Below are 10,000 nucleotides of genomic sequence, written 5' to 3'. Positions count from 1 at the left end.
CATCGGCAAGGGGGCTAAGCAGCAGGTGCGTACCCAGGCCCCTGGGGGCCCCGGCGGGAGGGCCCGGGTCCTGCCTTCCCCTGATTCAGAATCGCCAGACCACACAGAGGTCTGACTGACCCTCTCCCTAGTAATCCGGAGGAAAATTACCCCCCTTTCTTGTAATCCGTGCACTAGAGGTGACAGAGGGGACCCAAGGCGCGAAAGTACCCGACCTCCTGGAGCCCTCGCTGGGATCCGGGAGGCAAATGGCACCTCATCGGGACTTCCAGGGAAGTTCGGCCATCTGGTCGCCCCCATTGGAAAGCATTGCGGGCGACCAGATGGCCGAGGCGATCCGGGAGACCAGATGGCCGAGGGGATAGGGGCGACCAGATGGCCGAGGGGATCCGGGAGACCAGATGGCCGAGGGGATCCGGGCGACCAGATGGCCGGGCACGAAAGGGACGCCATCCGGTCGCCCCGTGCCCCCACGAAGGAGGGAGCGGGCGCCCGGGGCCCCAGCCGGGCCACAGCCATGGAGGCTGCCAGGGGCCGGCGGGCCCTCCGACCCGGGGCCCGCTTACACCTTGACAAGCAGGGGAGGCCTGCAAGGGACCGACGGACCCCTGTCCTGGGCCCTGGGTGGAGCGGCAGCCCGGGGGACCGGGCCCAGGGCCGGAGCGCCCGACCCGGGGCCCCGACCGGGCCCCTGGACCCAGCCGGGGCTCCCAGGCCCGGAGGCACAGGGGAAGCCTCCCCGGGCCCGCCGGACCCCGTCCCGGGCACCCTGCCCCGCGGCAGGACCCAGGACGGAGCCCGGGGTGGGGAGGCCACCCTCCCCGGGGCCCTCAGGGGCCCCGGATGGAGCTCCTGAACACAGACAAGCAAGGGGAGGCTCCCCGGGCACATCGGAACCCCTTTCCGGGCCCTTGGCAGTGCGGCAGGCTGGGAGACAGGGCCCAGGGCCTGAGCACCCGACCCGGGGCCCGCCCGGGCCCCTGGACCCAGCCGGGGCTCCCAAGCCCGGAGACGCATGGGACGCCTCCCCGGTCCCTCCGGACCCCGTCCCGGGCACCCTGCCACGCAGCAGGACCAAGGACAGAGCCCGGGGTGGGGAGGCCGCCCTCACCGGGCCCTCAGGGGCCCTAGCCACTGCTCCTGAACCCAGCCAAGCAAGGGGAGGCTCCCCGGGCACATCGGAACCCCTTCCCGGGCCCTTGGCAGTGCGGCAGGCTGGGAGACAGGGCCCAGGGCCGGAGCACCCGACCCGGGGCCCGGCCGGGCCCCTGGACGCAGCCGGGGCTCCCAAGCCCGGAGGTGCATGGGACGCCTCCCCGGTCCCTCCGGACCCCGTCCCGGGCACCCTGCCACGCAGCAGGACCAAGGACAGAGCCCGGGGTGGGGAGGCCGCCCTCCCCGGGCCCTCAGGGGCCCTAGCCACTGCTCCTGAACCCAGCCAAGCAAGGGGAGGCTCCCCGGGCACATCGGAACCCCTTCCCGGGCCCTTGGCAGTGCGGCAGGCTGGGAGACAGGGACCAGGGCCGGAGCACCCGACCCGGGGCCCGCCCGGGCCCCTGGACCCAGCCGGGGCTCCCAAGCCCGGAGGTGCATGGGACGCCTCCCCGGTCCCTCCGGACCCCGTCCCGGGCACCCTGCCACGCAGCAGGACCAAGGACAGAGCCCGGGGTGGGGAGGCCGCCCTCCCCGGGCCCTCAGGGGCCCTAGCCACTGCTCCTGAACCCAGCCAAGCAAGGGGAGGCTCCCCGGGCACATCGGAACCCCTTCCCGGGCCCTTGGCAGTGCGGCAGGCTGGGAGACAGGGCCCAGGGCCGGAGCACCCGACCCGGGGCCCGCCCGGGCACCTGGACCCAGCCGGGGCTCCCAAGCCCGGAGGTGCATGGGACGCCTCCCCGGTCCCTCCGGACCCCGTCCCGGGCACCCTGCCACGCAGCAGGACCAAGGACAGAGCCCGGGGTGGGGAGGCCGCCCTCCCCGGGCCCTCAGGGGCCCTAGCCACTGCTCCTGAACCCAGCCAAGCAAGGGGAGGCTCCCCGGGCACATCGGAACCCCTTCCCGGGCCCTTGGCCGTGCGGCAGGCTGGGAGACAGGGCCCAGGGCCGGAGCACCCGACCCGGGGCCCGCCCGGGCCCCTGCACCCAGCCGGGGCTCCCAAGCCCGGAGGTGCATGGGACGCCTCCCCGGACCCATGGAGCCCGTCCTGGGCATTGAGCCATGCCGTTGGCCTGGAGATGGGTGCATCGGACGCCCGGGGGAGGTCTGTCCGGGACACATGGAGCCCGTCCTGGGCATTGAACCATGCCGTTGGCCTGGAGAAGGGAGCCCCGGACGCCCGGGGGAGGACTGCCCGGTACCCGTGGAGCCCTTCCCGGGTACTTTGCAACGCCGTTGGCCTCCTGGAGATGGGTGCCCCGAACGCCCGGGGGGCGGGCTGCCCGGGACCCGTGGAGCCCGTCCTGGGCACTCTGACCTGCTGTTGGCCCGGGGGAGGGACCCCAGACGACCGGGACCCGTGGAGCCCGTCCTTGGCACTCTGACAAGCCGTTGGCCCGGGGAAGGGAGCCCCAGACGACCGGGACCTGTGGAGCCCGTCCTGGGCACTCCTGTATGCCGTTGGCCCGGGGAAGGGAGCCCCGGACGTCCGGGACCCGTGGAGCCCGTCCTGGGCACTCCTGTATGCCGTTGGCCCGGGGAAGGGAGCCCCGGACGTCCGGGAGCCGTGGAGCCCGTCCTGGGCACTCTGAAATGCTTTGGCCCGGGGAAGGGAGCCCCGGACACCAGGGGGGAGGACTGCCCGGGACCCGTGGAACTCGTCCTGGGCACTCTGACATGCCGCTGGCCCGGGGAAGGGTGCCCCGGACGCCCGGGGCCCGTGGAGCCCGTCCTGGGCACTCTGACAAGCCGTTGGCCCGGGGAAGGGAGACCTGGACGCCCGGAACCCGTGGAGCCCGTCCTGGGCACTCTGAAATGCTTTGGCCCGGGGAAGGGAGCCCCGGACGCCCGGGGGAGGACTGCCCGGGACCCGTGGAACTGGTCCTGGGCACTCTGACATGCCGCTGGCCCGGGGAAGGGTGCCCCGGATGACCGGGGCCCGTGGAGCCCGTCCTGGGCACTCTGACATGCCGCTGGCCCGGGGAAGGGAGCCCCGGACGCCCGGGGCCCGTGGAGCCCGTCCCGGGCACTCTGCCATGCCGTCAGCCTGGATGGAGCCCCGGACGCCCGGGGGGACGAAGGCCCGGGACGCATGGAGCCTGTCCCGGGCACTCTACCATGCCGTCGGCCTGGATGGAGCACCGGACGCCCGGGGGACGACTGCCCAAGAGCCATGGAGCCCGTCCTGGGCAATTTGACATGCAGTTGGCCTGGAGGAAGGAAGCTCCGGGTGGCCTAGGGAGGTGTTGCCCAGGCATATCCCATCTGGTCCCCATGGCAGAGAACCACCAACCCTGGAGGGGTGTCAGGGCATACCCTGCCCCATAGTAATCCGGAGGCAAATTACCCCCCTTTCTTGCAATCTGTGCACGCGAAGTGACAGAGGGGACCCAAGGCGTGAAAGAACCCGACCTCATGGAGCCCTCGCCGGGATCCGGGAGGCGAATGGCACCTCATTAAGACTTCCAGGGAAGTTCGGCCATCTGGTCCCCCCCATAGGAAAGCGTTGCGGGCGACCAGATGCCCGAGGGGATCCGGGCGACCAGATGGCCGAGGGAATCCGGGCGACCAGATGGCCGGGCATGGAGGTGAAGCCGCCTGGACTCTTCCCCACCCCGTCCCCGTCCCCGTCCCCGTCCCCGTCCCCGGACGAATGCCCGGGACGCATGGAGCCCGTCCTGGCCACTTGACGTCCCGTCCTGGGCATTGAACCATGCCGTCGGCCTGGAGAAGGGAGCCCCCGGACGCCCGGGGGAGGACTGCCCGGTACCCGTGGAGCCCTTCCCGGGTACTTTGCAACTCCGTTGGCCTCCTGGAGATGGGTGCCCCAGATGCCCGGGGGTGGGCTGCCCGGGACCCATGGAGCCCGTCCTGGGCACTTTTACATGCCGTCGGCCTGGAGGTGGGTGCCCTGGACGCCCGGGGGAGGCCTGCCCGGGACCCGTGGAGCCCCTCCCGGGTACTTTGCCAATGCCGTTGGCCTCATGGAGATGGGTGCCCCGGACGCCCGGGGAGGACTGCCCGGTACCCGTGGAGTCCTTTCCGGGTACTTTGCAACGCTGTTGGCCTCCTGGAGATGTGTGCCCCGAACGCCCGGGGGGAGGGCTGTCCGGGGCCCATGGAGCCCGTCCTGGGCACTGTGACATGCCGTCGGCCTGGAGGTGGGAGCCCCGGACGCCCGGGGGAAGTCTGCCCGGGACCCGTGGAGCCCTTCCCAGGTACTTTGCCATCCCGTTGGCCTCCTGGAGATGGTTGCCCCGGACGCCCAGGGGAGGTCTGTCCGGGACACGTGGAGCCCGTCCTGGGCATTGAGCCATGCCGTTGGCCCGGAGAATGGAGCCCCCAGACGCCCGGGGGAGGTGTTGCCCAGGCATATCTCATCTGGTCCCCCGGGCAGAGAACCACCAGCCCTGGAGAGGTGTCCGGGCGTACCCTGCCCCTAGTAATCCGGAGGGAAATTACCCCCCTTTCTTGCAATCCGTGCACGCGAGGTGACAGAGGGGACCCAAGGCGTAAAAGAACCCGACCTCATGGAGCCCTAGCTGGGATCCAGGAGCCGAATGGCACCTCATCGGGACTTCCAGGGAAGCCCGGCCATCTGGTCGCCCCATTGGAAAGCATCGCGGGCGACCAGAGGGCCGGGATCGAAAGGACTCCCAGCTCCCCATCCATCCCAAGCCTTCGCGGTAGGGTTCCTGACTGCCTGCCCACGCAAGGCAGGGCTCTTGGACCCCGGCTGGGCCTCAGGCGCAGGTTGGACCACCGGAGCTCTAGGGCCCGGACGACCTGGGGGAGGAATGCCCGGGACCCGTGGAGCCCGTCCTGGGTACTTTGACATGCCGTCGGCCTGGAGGTGGGTGCCCCGGACGCCCGGGGGAAGCTGCCCGGGACCCATGGAGCCCGTCCTGGGTAATTTGCCAATGCCGTTGGCCTCATGGAGATGGGTGCCCCGGACGCCCGGGGGAGGTCTACCCGGGACCCATGGAGCCCTTCCCGGGTACTTTGCCAATGCCGTTGGCCTCGTGGAGATGGGTGCCCCGGACGCCCGGGGGAGGTCTACCTGGGACCCATGGAGCCCGTCCTGGGTACTTTGCCAATGCCGTTGGCCTCATGGAGATGGGTGCCCCGGACGCCCGAGGGAGGTCTGCCCGGGACCCATGGAGCCCGTCCTGGGTACTTTGCCAATGCCGTTGGCCTCCTGGAGATGGGTGTCCCGGACGCCCGGGGGAGGACTGTCCCGGACTCATGGAGCCCATCCTGGGCACTTTGACATGCCGTCGGCCTGGCGGTGGGAGCCCCGGACGCCCGGGGGAGGGCTGCACGGGACCCATGGAGCCCGACCCGGGCACTCTGTCATGCCGTCAGCCTGGATGGAGCCCTGGAAGCCCGGGGGACGAATGCCCGGGACGCATGGAGCCCGTCCTGGGCACTTTTCCGTGCCTTCGGCCTGGAGCCCCCAGACACCCAGGGGAGGACCACCGTGAAAACCATGGAGCCCGACCCGGGCACTCTGCCATACCGTCAGCCTAGATGGAGCCCCGGACGCCCAGGGGACGAATGCCCAGGACGCATGGAGCCCGTCCTGGGCACTTTTCTATGCCGTCAGCCTGGATGGAGCCCCGGACGCCCGGGGGACGACTACCCAGGAGCCATGGAGCCCGTCCTGGGCAATTTGACATGCAGTTGGCCTGGAGGAAGGAAGCCCCGGGTGGCCTAGGGAGGTGTTGCCCAGGCATAGCCCATCTGGTCCCCATGGCAGAGAACCACCAGCCTCGGAGGGGTGTCCGGGCGTACCCTTCTCCCTAGTAATCCGGAGGAAAATTACCCCCTTTTCTTGTAATCTGTGCACGCGAGGTGACAGAGGGGACCCAAGGCGCGAATGTACCCAACCTCCTGGAGCCCTCGCTGGGATCCGGGCAGCGAATGGCACCTCATCGGGACTTCCAGGGAAGTTCGGCCATCTGGTCGCCCCATAGGAAAGCGTTGCGGGTGACCAGATGCCCGGGGGGATCCGGGCGACCAGATGGCCGAGGGAATCTGGGCGATCAGATGGCTGGACACGGAAGTGAAGCCGCCTGGACTCTCCCGACCCTGTCCCCGTCCCCGTGCCCGGGACGCATGGAGCCCGTCCTGGGCACTTTTCCATGCCTTCGGCCTGGAGCCCCCAGACACCCAGGGGAGGACCACCGTGAAAGCCATGGAGCCCGACCCGGGCACTCTGCCATACCGTCAGCCTGGATGGAGCCCCGGACGCCCGGGGGACGAATGCCCGGGACGCATGGAGCCCGTCCTGGGCACTTTTCCATGCCTTCGGCCTGGAGCGCCCCGACACCCAGGGGAGGACCACCCTGAAAACCATGGAGCCCGACCCGGGCACTCTGCCATGCTGTCAGCCTGGATGGAGCCCCGGACGCCCGGGGGACGAAGGCCCGGGACGCATGGAGCCCGTCCCAGGCACTCTGCCATGCCGTCGGCCTGGATGGAGCCCCGGACGCCCGGGGGACGACTGCCCAAGAGCCATGGAGCCCATCCCGGGCACTCTGCCATGCCGTCCAGACAAATTCGTACGGACTCCTAACCTTCCGACACGGATCGGAATCGAGCCCTTTCTGACCCAGCAGATTTCAGGTTGATTTGCTATATACTTTACGTACGATTTTATGGGGGCCGATTCCGATCCGGTACGTAAAAGCACATCCGACCGACATGTCGGACAACCACGTACACCCAGGGGATAGGACTGCCCGGGTCACATGGACCCCGTCCTGGGCACTCTGATCTGCCGCCGGCGCCGGGGATCGAACCGTGATCACCAGATGGGGATATCCCAAAAATCTGGCATGGATACGGCCCGCCAGGACAGGTTTGGGCACCCCTGTTGTACGGACTCCCAAGCCCGACAGATTCCTACGGACCTTCTGACACGGATCGGAATCGAACCCAGCAGATTTCGCGTTGACTGCCTCTATATCAGGGGTGCCCAAACCTGTCCTGGCGGGCCGTATCCATGCCAGATTTTTGGGATATCCCCATCTGGGGATCACGGTTCGATCCCCGGCACCGGCGGCAGATTAGCCCAGCACCAGGTGACTCTGGGAAATAGCTGGCGCCGCGGCTAGGGCGGCTGACTCCGGAATCTGGAGATTTTTTTATTTAAGGTTTTTGTAGAGCGCGTAGTAACCCTCGAGCATCCCAGAGATCAGGGTTCGATCCCCGGCACCGGCCGCAGATTAGCCCAGCACCACGTGACTCTGGGAAATAGCTGGCGCCGCGGCTAGGGAGGCTGACTCCGGAATCTGGAGATCACGGTTCGATCCCCGGCACCGGCGGCAGATTAGCCCAGCACCAGGTGACTCTGGGAAATAGCTGGCGCCGCGGCTAGGGCGGCTGACTCCGGAATCTGGACATTTTTTTATTTAAGGTTTTTGTAGAGCGCGTAGTAACCCTCGAGCATCCCAGAGATCAGGGTTCGATCCCCGGCACCGGCCGCAGATTAGCCCAGCACCATGTGACTCTGGGCAATAGCTTGCTTAATCTTCCCGACGGCCCCTAGCGCCTAGAGACCCTTACGGGTGATTGTGCGCCTTACAAATGTGGATTATTATTATTATTATTATTATTATTATTATTATTATTATTTGGGCCGATTCCGATCCGGTTCGTAAAAGCACATCTGCCCGAATCAGTCGGACAACCACGTACGCCCGGGAGAGGACTGCCCGGGACCCGTGGAGCCCGTCCTGGTCACTCTGACCTGCCATCGGCCTGGAGAAGGGAGCGCCGGACCCCCGGGGGGAGGACTGCCCGGGACCCGTGGAGCCCGTCCTGGGCACTCTGACCTGCCGTCGGCCCGGGGAAGGGAGCCCCGGACGCCCGGGGGGAGGACTGCCCGGGACCCATGGAGCCCGTCCTGGGCACTCTGACCTGCCGACGGCCCGGGGAAGGGAGCCCCGGACGCCCGGGGGAGGACTGCCCGGGACCCGTGGAACTCGTCCTGGGCACTCTGACATGCCGCTGACCCGGTGAAGGGAACCCCGGACGCCCGGGAACCGTGGAGCCCGTCCTGGGCACTCTGACAAGCCGTCGGACCGGGGAAGGGAGCCCCGGACGCCCGGGACCCGTGGAGCCTGTCCTGGGAACTCCGGCATGCCGTTGGCCCGGGGAAGGGAGTCCCAGATACCCGGGACCCGTGGAGCCCGTCATGGGCACTCTGACAAGCCGGTGTCCCGGGGAAGGGAGCCCCGGACGCCCGGGACTCGTGGAGCCCGTCCTGGGCACTCTGGCATGCCGTTGGCCTGGGGAAGGGAGCCCCGGACGCCCGGGGCCCGTGGAGCCCATCCTGGGCACTTTGACATGCCGTTGGCCTGGGGAAGGGAGCCCCGGACGCCCGGGGGGAGGACTGCCAGGGACCCGTGGAGCCCGTCCTGGGCACTTTGACCTGCCGTTGGCCTGGAGATGGAAGCCCCGGATGCCTGGGGGAGGACTGCCCGGGACCCATGGAGCCCGTCCCGGGTACTTTGCCATGCTGTTGGCCTCCTGGAGATGGGTGCCCCGGACCTCCGGGGGAGGACTGCCCGGGACGTATGGAGCCCGTCCCGGGCACTTTTGCATGCCGTCGGCAGGGATGGAGCCGCGGACGCCCGGGGGACGACTGCCCAAGAGCCATGGAGCCCGTCCTGGGCAATTTGACAAGCCGTTGGCCTGGAGGAAGGAAGCCCGGGTGGCCTAGGGAGGTGTTACCCAGGCATAGCCCATCTGGTCCCCCTAGCAGAGAACCACCAGCCTTGGAGAGGTGTCCGGGCGTACCCTGTCCCTAGTAATCCGGAGGGAAATTACCTGACTTTCTTGCAATCTGTGCACACGAGGTGACAGAGGGGACCCAAGGCGCAAAAGTACCCGACCTCCTGGAGCCCTCGCTGGGATCTGGGAGGCGAATGGCACCTCATCATGACTTCCAGGGCGACCAGATGGCCGAGGCGAGAGGGGCGACCAGATGGCCGGGACCAAAATGACGCCAATCTGCCTGCCCCGGAGCTGCAGGGCTCTGGGGCTGCAGGGTTCCGGGGGCTGCAGAGCTGCAGGTCTCTGGGGCTGCAGGGCTCCGGGGCTTCAGGCCTCCCCGGGCCCTGATGGACCCTCCGTCCCGGGCGCCTCCGACCCCCGGCCGGCTTGCAGGACAGAGGGGGGATTCCCGCACCACTGGGCCCTGCCGGACGGGGCTCAAGCCCCGGGCCCGGTCCCCGGCCCCAGTCCCGGCTTTCCGAACCCTAGGCCGGGCCGGGGAGAGCCTCCCCTGGGCCCCCGGTGGACCCTCCGTCCCGGGCGCCCCGGACCCCCGGCCGGATTGCTGGACGGAGGGGTACCAGCACCCTCGGGGCCTGGCCAGATGGAGTTCAAGCCCCGGGTCCGGTCCCACCTTCCGAACCCTAGCCAGGCTGGGGAGAGCCTCCCCGGGAACCGGTGGAGCCCCGTCCCCAGCGCCCGGACCCACTGGTGGCCTGCGGGACAGGGGGCTCCATCACCCTCGGGGCCTGGCCAGATGGAGTTCAAGCCCCGGGTCCGGTCCCACCTTCTGAACCCTAGCCAGGCTGGGGAGAGCCTCCCCGGGCCCCGGTGGAACCTCCGTCCCGGGCGCCCCGGACCCCCGGCCGGATTGCAGGACGGAGGGGTACCAGCACCCTCGGGGCCTGGCCAGATGGAGTTCAAGCCCCGGGTCAGGTCCCACCTTCCGAACCCTAGCCAGGCTGGGGAGAGCCTCCCCGGGCCCCAGTGGAGCCCCGTCCCCAGCACCCGGACCCTCTGGTGGCCTGCGCGACAGGGGGCTCGCGCACCCCGTGGCTGGCCGGCC

The sequence above is a fragment of the Lissotriton helveticus genome, chromosome 4_1 (assembly GCF_964261635.1).
Source record: "Lissotriton helveticus chromosome 4_1, aLisHel1.1, whole genome shotgun sequence".
Classification (NCBI taxonomy): domain Eukaryota; kingdom Metazoa; phylum Chordata; class Amphibia; order Caudata; family Salamandridae; genus Lissotriton; species Lissotriton helveticus.
Note: the sequence above shows the minus strand (reverse complement) of the source record.